This window comes from Schistocerca piceifrons, chromosome 2, assembly GCF_021461385.2.
Source record: "Schistocerca piceifrons isolate TAMUIC-IGC-003096 chromosome 2, iqSchPice1.1, whole genome shotgun sequence".
Taxonomy (NCBI): Eukaryota; Metazoa; Arthropoda; class Insecta; order Orthoptera; family Acrididae; genus Schistocerca; species Schistocerca piceifrons.
The window spans coordinates 766960778-766974266 of NC_060139.1; the positions used below are offsets into that span (position 1 = coordinate 766960778).

General features: G+C 38.2%; 1 protein-coding gene across 3 annotated transcripts in view; it reads left to right on the forward strand.

The window, feature by feature from the left end:
• The window catches only part of LOC124777985 (ATP-binding cassette sub-family A member 7-like), a 594849-nt gene that overhangs the window by 289010 nt on the left and 292350 nt on the right, over positions 1–13489 (forward strand). The window lies entirely within an intron of this gene.

Here is a 13489-nt window from a genome sequence, read left to right on the forward strand (position 1 = left end):
GAGAAATTCAGTGTAATTTTATTTAATCTGGTGAGTAAAACGTTGGCACCATAAGAAAAAATGTACTATAGAAATATCTATAACATTTATAAATTGGAAATTTGGGACTGCTATTACATTATGGAAATGGAAGAGAATGTGGATGAAGATTAAATGAGAGATACGATAGTGCGTGAAGAGTTTGACTGGGACTACTATTACATTATGGAAATGGAAGAGGATGTGGATGAAGATTAAATGAGAGATACGATAGTGCGTGAAGAGTTTGACAGAGCCCTGAAAGATCTGAGTCGAAACAAGGCCTCAGGAGTAGACAACATTCCATTAGAACTACTGACGGCCTTGGGAGAGTCGGTTCTGTCAAAACTCTACCATCTGGTGAGCAATATGTACGAGATAGGCCAAGATGTACGAGACAGGCGAAATACCCTCAGACTTCAAGAAGAATATAATAATTCCAATCCCAAAGAAAGCAGGTGTTGACAGATGTGAAAATGACCGAACTATCAGTTTAATAAGTCACAGCTGCAAAATACTAACGCGAATTCTTTACAGGCGAATGGAAAAACTGGTAGAAGCCGACCTCGGGGAAGATCAGTTTGGATTCCGTAGAAATATTGGAACACGTGAGGCAATACTGACCTTACAACTTATCTTAGAAGAAAGATTAACCCTTAACTACTATCGACCGTCTCTCAGACTGCTACTAATTTTTGTGTCGAGATATTTCTCACACCCCTGTAAAGCCAAATGGACTCTTCTATGTACCTTCCTATTGGCTCTCAAGCTACACGTGCCAACATTCTTGCATTGTTGCTGCTCTTTGTTTCGTAATTATTAGCCTTGAGAGGTCTCACAGACGTGCGATAGTGTTTGCGTGCTGCGTTTTTATTGCATGCTATTGTTTCTCCATGGCAGAGAAAGCTGGGCCTTTTGTGCACCGTGTGTTATGTGAGACAGATGTCTTCACTTGCAGGATGAGCCTCAGACACCGAAAGAAGATTTCGAAAATCGAAAAACGTGCACCTAGTCCCTCCTCGTCTGAAGAGGAAAACAAGGTATCCATGTCAACAGCGTGGTGTTCCGATTTGTTTGGAGTGTTCCAGGAAGGTCTGCATGAAGTGTTTGCAGATAGAAATTAACTAAAGTATGATTCAGTGGCGCATGAGAACAAGTATTTAGTTTTTACCTTTAATTTTAGAAGTAAAATGGTGGCAAAGTTTCTCCATTCATAGACTTATGGACTGAAATATTCGCTCTACATTGCAAAGTGAGTCGTAAACTGAAAGCTGACTTCGTACACAATTTATTGTAAGTCATGTCGGATTTTTCCACCTAGTTATGTTGCCAATTTGTAATATAATCCCTCTGATGAAAATCTATATGTGAGTAGAGAGCTAACTATTTGCTGATATTTTCCAAACTCATAAAATAAAAATATATTCCAGATTTCACTTTGTTTTAATTGTCGAAGTTTTTAAAATACCGCAGTGTTTAAAAAAAATCAAATATCTACAAAAGCCACCTCTAAGAAGTGTAATGAATGACTGGAAGTCAAGAAACTATATATATTCAGCAAAATTCTGGTTTGATATATAAAACAGAAAAATGCGGTTTGTGAGACCCCTCCATAGTAACTGTGTTCCTGTGAATGACCATAGTAGTTAAGGGTTAAGGAAAGGCAAACCTATGTTTCTAGCATTTGTAGATTTAGAGAAAGCCTTTTGACAATGTTGACTGGAATGCTCTCTTTCAAATTCTAAAGGTGGCAGGGGTAAAATACAGGGAGCGAAAGGCTATTTACAATTTGTACAGAAACCAGATGGCAGTTATAAGAGTCGAGGGGCATGAAATGGAAGCAGTGGTTGGGAAGGGAGTGAGACAGGGTTGTAGCCTCTCCCCCATGTTATTCAATCTGTATATTGAGCAAGCGGTAGAGGAAACAAAAGAAAAAATTGGAGTAGGAATTAAAATCCATGGAGAAGAAATAAAATTTTGAGGTTTGCCGATGACATTGTAATTCTGTCAAAGACAGCAAAGGACTTGGAAGAGTAATTGAACGGAATGGACAGTGTCGTGAAAGGAGGATATGAGATGAACATCAACAAAAGCAAAACGAGGATAATGGAATGTAGTCTAATTAAATCAGGTGATGCTGAGGGAATTAGATTAGCAAATGAGACACTTAAAGTAGTAAATGAGTTTTGCTATTTGGGGAGCAAAATAACAGATGATGGTCAAAGCAGAGATGATATAAAATGTGGACTGGCAATGGGAAGGAAAGCGTTTCTGAAGAAGAGAAATTTGTTAACATCGAGTATAGATTTAAGTGTCGGGAAGTCATTCTGAAAGTATTTGTATGGAGTGTAGCCATGTATGGAAGTGAAACCTGGATGATAAATAGTTTGGACAAGAAGAGGATAGAAGGTTTCGATATGTGGTGCTACAGAAGAGTGCTGAAGATTAGATGGATAGATCACATAACTAATGAGGAGGTATTGAATAGAATTGGGGAGAAGAGGAGTTTGTGGCACAACTTGACAAGAAGAAGGAACTGGTTGGTAGGACATGTTCTGAGGCATCAAGGGATCACAAATTTAGCATTGGAGGGCAGCGTGGAGTGTAAAAATAGTAGAAGGAGACGAAGAGATGAATACACTAAGCAGATTCAGAAGGATGTAGGTTGCAGTAAGTATCGGGAGATGAAGAAGATTGCACAGGATAGAGTAGCATGGAGAGCTGCAGCAAACCAGTCTCAGGACTGAGTACCACAACAACAACAACATTACGAAATGAAAGCAGAAATGTTAAATTAAACAATTATTATTTTAGAAGTTCTTCCAATCCATATATTCCTATATGTGGCATATGCATTTCAGAGTGAATTTTTTATCTGTTTTTGCTATTTTATGTTTCTAGTTTTTACTGAGTTTAATGAAGGCAATGTTGGCCTGATATATTCGACGATGCCCTTTGGCTACACTGTCTAAAGGATCCTTCTAAGAAATACCAAATTGAGGTATTTGCTCTTTCAGTATTTGATCTGTTTATACATGCTTTTAGGTTATCCAAGTCTGCACAATGCGATCACAATTCTTAAATAGATGTATTTGTTCTCTGTTTTCTATGTAGATAACATGAAGATGCCTAAATAAGGCGAAACACACAGTTGAACAATAAAAAACTGAAATTGCAACTAAGACTATTTTTAACCAATACAATTATTATTTAATAAAGTAAATAATTTGTACAGAAATCTAACATTTTGTGAATAATTCTCACAATTTTGAACATAACAAAGAATTCTGCCATATTTTGGCGAAATACTTGGAAATTACAATAATCTTAGCTCAGCTCAGGAGCAAAAGAATAAAGCATTCATAATGAGGTCATATTAGTACTCGCAATTGGCGATAATAATAAAATGATTAAATAAATTCCCAGCAGGAATACAAGTTTAGTTCATTCAAACAAAAAGGAAGAAAACAGACGTCTGATAGCGTAAGATGCTGTCGGAAAGGAACATGATTAAAGAAGAGAGAGAAAAGATGAGCGCACATTCTTATATAGAACAAAATACAGATGATGTTGATACACCGCTCTCATTATTCTGGACATACATATTCGCTGACTGGCAGAGTAGTTCATTGACTCAGTGGTTAAATTATATCTTTAAACCTTAATATTGTGATAGAGAAAGAAAATAGTATGTTGTTACATCACAGGCAGGACACAATATTATATGGTGCTCATCGATAAGATGGTGCTTGTTCCTCATTGAGTGTAACACAAAACACAGTTCATGCAAAATATGTGTGAAACCTTTTGTGCAGTACTGTATAACTGGTAGTGTTTTGGCATAACTACTGGCAAAATAACGTGAAATGTCAAAAAAACAATACCTATCTGATAATAGTTCAGACACTAGAAAACATTGTTAAGTGAAGGGATGCCTGGAACAAAGTCAGAATAAACCTTAAAGCCATTTATTTGTGTAAGTGGGGCTTAAGAGCTCGTTGTGTCAAAACATTACCAATAGGGACGTCCATCTCTATTCTTACAAATTTATTGCTGTGCACAGGTTAAAGAATCCAGATAAACTTTTGCATGCTGATTTCTACCACTGGTCTCTGAGTGAAGTGGAATCATGAATTTTTGACCCTCAGCTTTTCATTTCTTCAGATGAGGCCATGTTCTGTCTGTTAGGGAGTGTGAACTCACAGAACATGCACCATTATCCATCAAAAATCCTCCTCTGTGCTTTGAAGGTTCTTGTGTAATCCTAAGATTGGTGTATGGTGCATAATTTCAGGTGTTCACATCATAATACAATTATTTTGCCCAACCATTAATACAATCCAGTGTGCCCAAAAACTATTTAACCCATGCATGAATCAGCTCACTGAAGATAATCATCTGTGTGGATATTTTCACAGAGACGGAGCAGCAGCACACTGTGTCTTGATAACCTTGGCACAAATGTATTAGGTATTCAGTGAAGAGAGGACAAATTGAAGGGTCATGTGTACTCAAATAATCTCATATACTGGAAGAGGTACAGGAGATCATTGAAAATACAATTATGTTAGAAAAATAGTTACCAATCACGAGTGTAAAGACATTTTTGTTCAGCGCATTTTATTTATCTCTGCCATTACTGGTTTTTAACGTTTGTTCATTGTCAGATGGTTGCATTATAGGATGAACTGCTGATCAGACACTGATTGTTTTGCTTGCCATGTTGCCAGTAAACGTGTCCTGATACCTTTGAAGGTTGGGCCGAAATGCTATGCGTTTCTCACAGTTTGACAAATTGAGCACAGTGCTTAATTGACATTGACAGTTGCCACTTCTAGCATCTTCTTTGATGTTCATTAACAAGGGCCAATCCCTCATCAGTTACATTGTAAATAGTTTGTAAATCTGTTTCATTTCGACCATCTTGTACATATTATGTTGCACTGTGCATTTTTCATCAGTGTAAATATCTAATATCGATGTTAAATGGCAGCTGCACCAGTAATAAATCATCTTTATTATAGAGAGGCCTGAAATGATTATTTGCCTTTTTGGTTTATCAATAAATGACATGTACTGTAGTTTCAGTGGTCACCTATGTGCTGAATTCATTATGATTCTGACCTGCTAATTAGATCCAAATAACTGTGTCTTCAATGGTGGAGGATGAAAGAAAGCTTGTATTCTTGTCCAGTCTATGTATCGATGAAGAAAATTTCTTTTTTCAGTTGTCAATCTTCTTTTTACATCAACAAATAACTCCCATCAGACAAGTATAATACAATCACATTACAAGTGCTTTGATTACTTAAGTCACATCTCATTAGACTGCACATCATGAATACACATTGACAAAGGAAAACCAGATAATGAATATTATCAGAATGACAGCATAAAAAATTCTTTTGTTTTTGCTGTTACAGTAACACTGTTGTTGTCATACACCATTTTCCAGGATGCAACACACCTTCAAGCTGCAATTTGTAAGAATAAACAGCCCACAGCAGTTGGAGATGCTAAGCTCTTTGTCCCATCTATTTACCTCACATTACCTTCACTTATTACGAGACCATTTTTCCCAAAATAGCTGTCTGAAACATAACTATTAATACAAAAAAATATTAAATATCACGATCATCTTTTATTGTTTAGAACAGGCCCGTCCAAACTGTGCGCCTGGGGCGCTAGTGCCCGTGATATCCTGAGGCCAGCACCGTGAGCGAATTCGTGGCTGAGCTGTGTTGCTTAGCTAACTGTGCAGTCCGCCTACCGTGCCTCGCCATGCAGCTATATGTGCACTTTATACGGAAGACAGCTGTCAAAAGCATTGATACATGATACGACACACAAAGCCATTAGTCAACAGACTTAAAAAAATAGTAGGGGAGGGGGGGGGGGGGGGGGCAGTGCGTCCGTAATATTTAAACCCGAGTGAGAAATTAGTTTCTTTTGTGCTGCCGTTGAAAATCATGCCAAATGTTTAGTATGACATTGGAACCTCAGTTATTTAAAGAAGTACTCGATTGAACAGTACTTTAATGCATATCACAGGGATCAGTTCGAAAATTTGTCACAAGAGAAACGCCAGTCAGAACTTGAAGAACTGAAAGAAAATTTAAGGCAGCATTACAGTGAAGTGTTTCCTAACATATGGCTCTTTATTACTTATAAAAATGATAAATAAAACTATATTTTATAATCTGATCTGTCACTTAGCAATGTGCCAGTTATCGACTATCAGATTGTCAGCAACAAGGAACATTTCGTTTTGGATAATTTTTATATTTGGGTTGCATTACATCGCTTCACACAGACATAAGAAAAAGTTTCAGGTGCGTTATTTTTTTGCCACTTTCTGAAAAGCCATCACAAATGCTCTATTGGACACCAAACTGTCATTGAGAGTCATTCTTTGTTCTTGTGTATTTGTATTTTGATGGATGGGAACACACATGTTGTATTTTGATCTATGTTTTCAATTAATTAAAATGCAAATATTCCAATAGATAAAAATTTATTTTGCGAACACATTTTGCTGTCCTTGCTAGCATCTATGACCGCTTTTCAGAGGAACTTGGGGAAAATGCACATAAAACCAATCCTTTTTTTGTTAGTTTTTTATGTGGGTTTCAATGAATGAAACAATTAATTGTTAAAGTGATAGAAGTGTTTAAAAAACAGGATTGTGCAAAATTAATTGTAAGGTTTTTTTTTGCCGTTTTAGGAGCAGGAAACAGATTGGCATAGTTTGAGTACAAGTACAAATGCTTGCTGAGAATTTCGAAAGCAGGGAAACCCTTTGCAGGTGAGAATCTCATGAAGGGCTGCCGTATTGACATGGCGGCTTGTATTTGTCCAGAAAATCTCACGGAAAAATTTGAAAAAATAACTCTTTTGCCTCAGACTGTTGCTCACCAAGTCAAAGATATGGTCTCAGATATGGAGCAGTAATTAGTCGAGAGAGCAGCAAACTTTGTTTCATTTTCTATTGCTCTTGATGAGTCCTCGGACACTGTGGACATATCTCAGCTCATCATATTCGTTCGGGGTGTCAATGACAATCTGCCTGTCACCAAAAAATTTCTCGACCTGATGGCATTAAAAGACATAACCGTGGATTTGGATATTTTTCTAGCTGTGGATAATGTGTTTGAGTCAGTGGGTTTAAAATGGGAATGCCTGACCAGTGTAACAACAGATGGAGCCCCTGCGCTGCGAGGGATACGCACTGGATTTCTGGGTTACGTCAGGTCAAAAACAGCTGAAGTCAGCTGTTCCTTATTCATGGCAGTCCATTGTCTCACACACCAGGAGGCACTTGGTGCGAAGGTTGTCGGTTGTCAGCATAAGAAATGTTACAGATGCAGTTGTTCGAACAGTTAATTAACTCACTCACATGGACTCACACATCACCAATTCAAAGAATTTCTGGCTGATATCGAAGAGGAATACCTGGAGATCCCCCACCATGCTGAAGTAAGATGAATGACCAGAGGGAAGGTGCTTCACCATTTTTTCATCTTGAGCAACAAAATCAGTACCTTTTTGGAAATGAAAGGATATCCAAAAGAATTACTTCGTGATCCTAAGTGGGTGGTGAATTTGGCTTTTTTGAATGCTCTAACTGGTCATTTAAATATTTTGAACATTTCACTCCAAGGCAAAAATCACTCTCTTGTTGATTTAGTGCAGACAATTCCAGCATTTAAAAAAAACTTATTTTGTTGGAAAAACAGTTGAGCGAGGAGCATTGTGTACCCTTCCCTGCGTTAGGCAGCATTAAAGATGATGTGGATTTTTCAGATTATGTTCTAATCATTTCCAAATTCCAAGAAGAGTGTGAAAACAGACTTTTGGACATAAGTGAGCTTCATCCGGCCTTAGATATAGTTGTTTGCGTGTTTTCCCTTCCGGCAGAGGACGTCTCACAAGTGTTTCAACTAGAACTGATTGACCTGCAGTGCAATGTCAGCCTGAAGGACCGCTTTCTTATGTATAAAACTTTGGATGACTTTTACAGCTCTTTTCCACGAGGAAGTATCCTCTTTGGCACAAGCATGTGGCCAATGTTCTTTCAATGTGGTTTGCTAAAACTAAGAACCGTTCACTACTTAGCGAAAAAAATTTGACTATTTCTTTGAGATTAGCAGTCTCCCACAATATTTTGCCAAACCTAGACAAAATCATTTCCTCGAAAAAGAAAAACATGTAAAATGTTAATTGCCTTCTTTAACAATTTTGACTGAAAGGATTAAAGGTCTTTATAACCTTAGTTCTATTTTTTAAATAAATTTTCAAACTTGGTCAATTAAAATTATTGTGTACAAAACAGGAAACTCAGGATCTGGTGTCTAAACTCTGAAAAGGGATGCAGAAAGCTGTTTACTTGTAACTACTAATAGTAAGAATCAGACACTATATCCCTTACATAAAATTATTTCTAAATTAGAATATTTATGACACTAGTTCATTTAAGAAATTGATATATCTTTCAGAAGGTGTCTTCTGTACAGATAAGTGTGCATGTGCAATGCTAATAGAATCAACCTGTGGGTCAGAAAACTACTAAGATGTTGTTCGATTCTTGTTTTGGATATTATTTTTTAAAGCTTTGCGTAGTAATTTTGCCACATGAACACTAATTGTTTCATAAACAGTAAATGATTTGCTTGTTTAACCGTTAATTGACCACTTTTACAGAGCTGCACTTCCACTGTTATTTTGTTTGTGTTGGATCTTACCGTGGGACAGTCCTGTACAGAGCAGTGCTGTGACAGCTATCTCTCTACCTCCTATGCAGACACTAGCAACACAAAGTCATGGACGTGGCGCTGAACTACATTGCCTTGTGCCCGCGGAGCGTGGTCGCGCTAGCCAGGCGCAATTCTTGGATGGGCCTGGTTTAGAAGGACAGATAATGTACTCCATCATTTTTTCTAAAATAATTTGTCACACCGCAAACCATAATTACTACTTTTTTCACAGCATGGAGCTCAATTTATGATTCTTAGCACCCCCTTTTAGGCCTTTTGCCAGAATGAGCACTGGTAATAATTTGAAACTGTCAGAATTGAACAATGGAATGCGACACTGTTTTGCATCAACATCAGTGTTTTAAAAAAATGAGGAAGCAATATAATATAGTCAGGAATGATAATTTTGAGTAAAAATGTGTTGTGTTAAGAAACCAGATCTTGTAAATGGAAATTGAAGATATTGATCATTACAAGAATGACTCTTTGAAACTTCAGTGTAGTATGTTTAAGAGAGAGAGAGAACAGTGCAATTAATGTAATTATCTAGAAGCATAGGATTTTGTGTGGCCCATGTCTCAATCAAGACAATAAGAGACAACAAAAAACACTTAAAAATTATGAAAGAAGTAGAAGAATATAGTTGAAACTTAATGAAATATAGTTGAAACTTAATGAAATATAGTTGAAACTTAATGATCTTATTTTCCTTTGTGTGACCATTGCTCTATCAGATTACTTTTTCAACATCACTGTAATTACTTTAATATCCAGAATCAATACCTTTGCTACATCACATCTTTATAATTAACTCACCATATTACTTAGCGTTAACAAATTATATGACCTCTTCTTTGTCATATACTTCTACATGAGCTACATTATTTGACCATCTTCATCATTCCACATACAGTATCTTGGTAAATTTCAAAGTTCACATTCTTTCTCACACAATAAGGGTTCATTGTTGATAAAACTGTGCTTTGGTAGTCTGCACATCTCCAGGACAAGGCGGTGAGCCATAGAATACTTATTTGTGTGTCTGAGCGGATCTTTCCTCTCACTAGGACACAGTGGTGGCTGTCACTTGCGGAAGATTTGTGTCATCGCTCAATACAGCTCACCACACGCAAAATAAAAATAAAACTGTCACAAAAGACATGTGTCTTTATCTATGGCTTGTTATTTTATAATTTTTAGTTGTGAGCATCATTTGTCAGTAAGAAGACGTAACATAGGGAAGCACATCTCTTGTATGGAGTGGTATGTATCACTGAAACAAATTCCTGTAACATATGCATATTGTTGATGAGTGTGGAGCACACCAGTCCCTTTAAATGTTCTCAAACCAAAAATCTAATGGGTTAATGACAGGTGAAGGAAGCATTGGCCATGGATTTGGGGGGGGGGGGGGGGGGGGGGGGGGGGGAATCAGTCGGCAATGAGATGCTGTATGGAAGGATGTAGGGTCAGCACACCACTGTCATGGCCATTGCTGAGTTAACAGCCCTGGCATCATTACTACTTAAACAGGTAGTTCCTCAGTGTCACAAGGCAAAGTGCACCTCATTCCAGTCCTCCCACCAAGGAAATAACCCTGATAACACCCTGAATTGAACCCAGGTCACCTGCACAGCAGTTAGCCATGCTGATCACTGAGCTACAGAATTGAACCAAATTCAGATGTTTTTATCTTAAGTACTGTTGTCACAGACAGAGAAAAGGATATGGTGCCTCACAGTACGTAAACTACATCTGTTGTCTTTCTTCAAGCATAATCCTCACTTCTCTTGCTCGTCCACATCTTATAGGTGAACTGTGCAAGGTCTACCATGTACCTTATCCTCTTTGCAAAGAGTCCCTTGTCCGCAAGTTGCTGTAACAACCTGCTGAATTTTTTTCAGATGTAATATGGCATAGAGAATGTTGTTTGTCATTCATGGTGGGTGTCTGTTGATTAATGTTGTTGGCTGAACCATAGCAGAGTATCATGTATGCCATTTTCCCTGTGGAATAACAGGAATCCATTTTATTGTTAATGTTGATCACAATACGCAGCACCACTAATTGTATTCTGACGTGAGCACATTATCAGAATGATACATAGTGTGTGGCTGATGTTATAAGCCTATGTCTGACTACAGTATCACAGTAGGAGGACTAAGTACAGATATAAACACAACCAATGAGCAGTGAATGTCAATGGGAATACTGCCTACTACAGTGAGTATTTTTTCCGAACATGTGTGTACAAGACCTTTTTTTCTAGTTTTTATTAGTGTTATCTCATTTAAGAGGAAGGGACACACTTTATAAACACCTTGTACACTGCAGTGTTACTACTTACTGGTGGAACATCCTGGCATTTCTGAAAAAATGAAATGAAATGAAGTGATCATGTGGCATTGTTGGCTTCGAGGCACTGTCCGGGGAAGTTTGGGCACCGGGTTGCAAGTCTTATTTCAGGTGACGCCACATTGGGCGACTTGTGTGTCAGTGGTGGTGATGGTGATGATGTTGATGATGATGATGATGATGATGATGACGACGACGACAACGTCAATACAACACTCAGTCCACGGGTGAAGAAAATCTCCAGCCTGTCCAGGAATCAAACCCAGGCCCACAGCATGGAAGACAAACATGTTATCACTCAGTTAAGCAGTGTATTGGTTAGAATATTGCACTATAGTCAATTTTTTTTGTTATTGCAGTATTTCATGAGATACTAAATGGGGACATTACTTCATAATTGTCAATTGTAATGTATTTTTATGTACTCTAGTTTAATAGGAAAAATGAATGTAACATGTCATTTTCAACAGGTGTTCTTACTTTGTTACTCACTTTCTCATTTTTAATTGCATTCAAATTCCAGAATGAATGTTTTCCTGTGTGGTGGGGAATACATTTGAAGGATTCTTTCTAACATATTAAAATTATGTGCTGTACTGGGAACTTTACATTGTTCAAGATGGTGATGATTTGTAGTTTAGAGTGCTGAACAGCAAGGTCATCAGTGCCCTATGTTGTTCAAGCCATGTTTTTATCAAGTGACTATTCAAGCATGCTTTACAGCTCAGTTCAAATCTTCAGTCTTCAAGTGTTTCTCTGCATATTTTGTCAGACTGGCACACATAAGGAGGAGGAGGAAGAGGAGAGAAAGGCAGAGGATGACTTAGCCACAATTTAAGAGACATTCTCAGACTTTGCAGCAATGTGTTCACTATCAAAGTAAAACTATTTGCCTTTCATCACAATAAAGCTGTTAGCCTTTCATGGGGAATGATCGTACCTACTTCACCATTCAGGCATGCCACATGACCTGATTTGAAACTTTGGAAAGTTGAATAGAGTGCGGCCTAATTTTAGCTATGTGTTAGAATGTGAGAGAATTTGAGTAGCTTAATTTACAAAAGTAATACCAACAAAAGCTAAAAGACCAGGTTTGATTTGCAGTCCAGGACACAGTTTTGCTATGTTAAGATATTTATTTGAAAATGTTCATAGCACTTCCTACAGTTCCTTTAAGAATTTGTGGCAATTAAACTGCCTAAGCAGCAACCAGGGGAAGAGGATGAAGCAAAATGAAACTTCATGGTTTTAGAGGGAGAGGGTATGTGAGGTCATTTCAGTGATTACAAAGTAGAGTCATATTTATGAAGAACTTGACTCATTAGCCTGTTTATTAGTGTGATTTTGCACCATCATCTGACCTGGATCCATGCACTGATTTCATTGGCAAGTTGGCCCACAGTTGCTGTTTCCAGGATACCGTCACTGAGAGAGCATTGACATCTGAGCTGGTCCCACACATGCTCTATAGGGGACAGATCTGGGGATTTTCCTGACAATGTGAACACCTCAACATATGCAGACAGTTCATAGAGACATGTACTATGCATGGATGAGCATTGTCATGAGTACTGAAAAATGGCACCATGATACTGTCACATGAGAGGTAACACATGAGGGGACAGGATCTCTCTGACGTACCATTGTGCCATCAGAGTTCCCTCAATCATTACCGACCATGACCTGAAGTCATACTCAATGGCTTGCCACACCATTACACCAGAGCTAACATCACTATGACACTCCAAAACATTGGAAGAATCTGATCTCATGCCAGTTTGCTGCCGTACTCATTGACGATGATTGTTTGGTGTTGTGCAGAGCCACAATTCATTGCTAAGCAAAATGTGATGCCATCATCAGCAGTCCATGTTGCCCGGTCACAGCACCACTCCACACACAGTCTTTGGTGTTATCATGGCAATGGCAGCCTATGCATAGGACCCTGATTCCCTAACATGACTGCAGCTAGTCCCTGACCAATGGTGCAGGATGACAGTGAATGTTGCAGGGAGTCCATTACTTGTTCTTAGATGGCAAGGGAAGATGTGAAGGACTTAAGATGTGATTGTTTCACACTGCACCAATCTTCCCTTGTGGTGGTTGACAGGAACCTTGACAATGCATATGCCTTCCCTTATATTCCCATGCAGTCCAGAATCAGGCCATTGCCACATCTGTATGCACCACATATCTGGATATTGCTCAATTTGACCAGCCTCACAAATGGAGATACACAGGGAGGCTCATTTCAAACTCTGTCATGTGTTAATAATGCTGTCTCATACGAGTGTGAGTTATTTCCGTGTCCTTCACAGTGCTCACTCAACATCTGATCTCATGGTCTAATGGTGGGTAGCTTT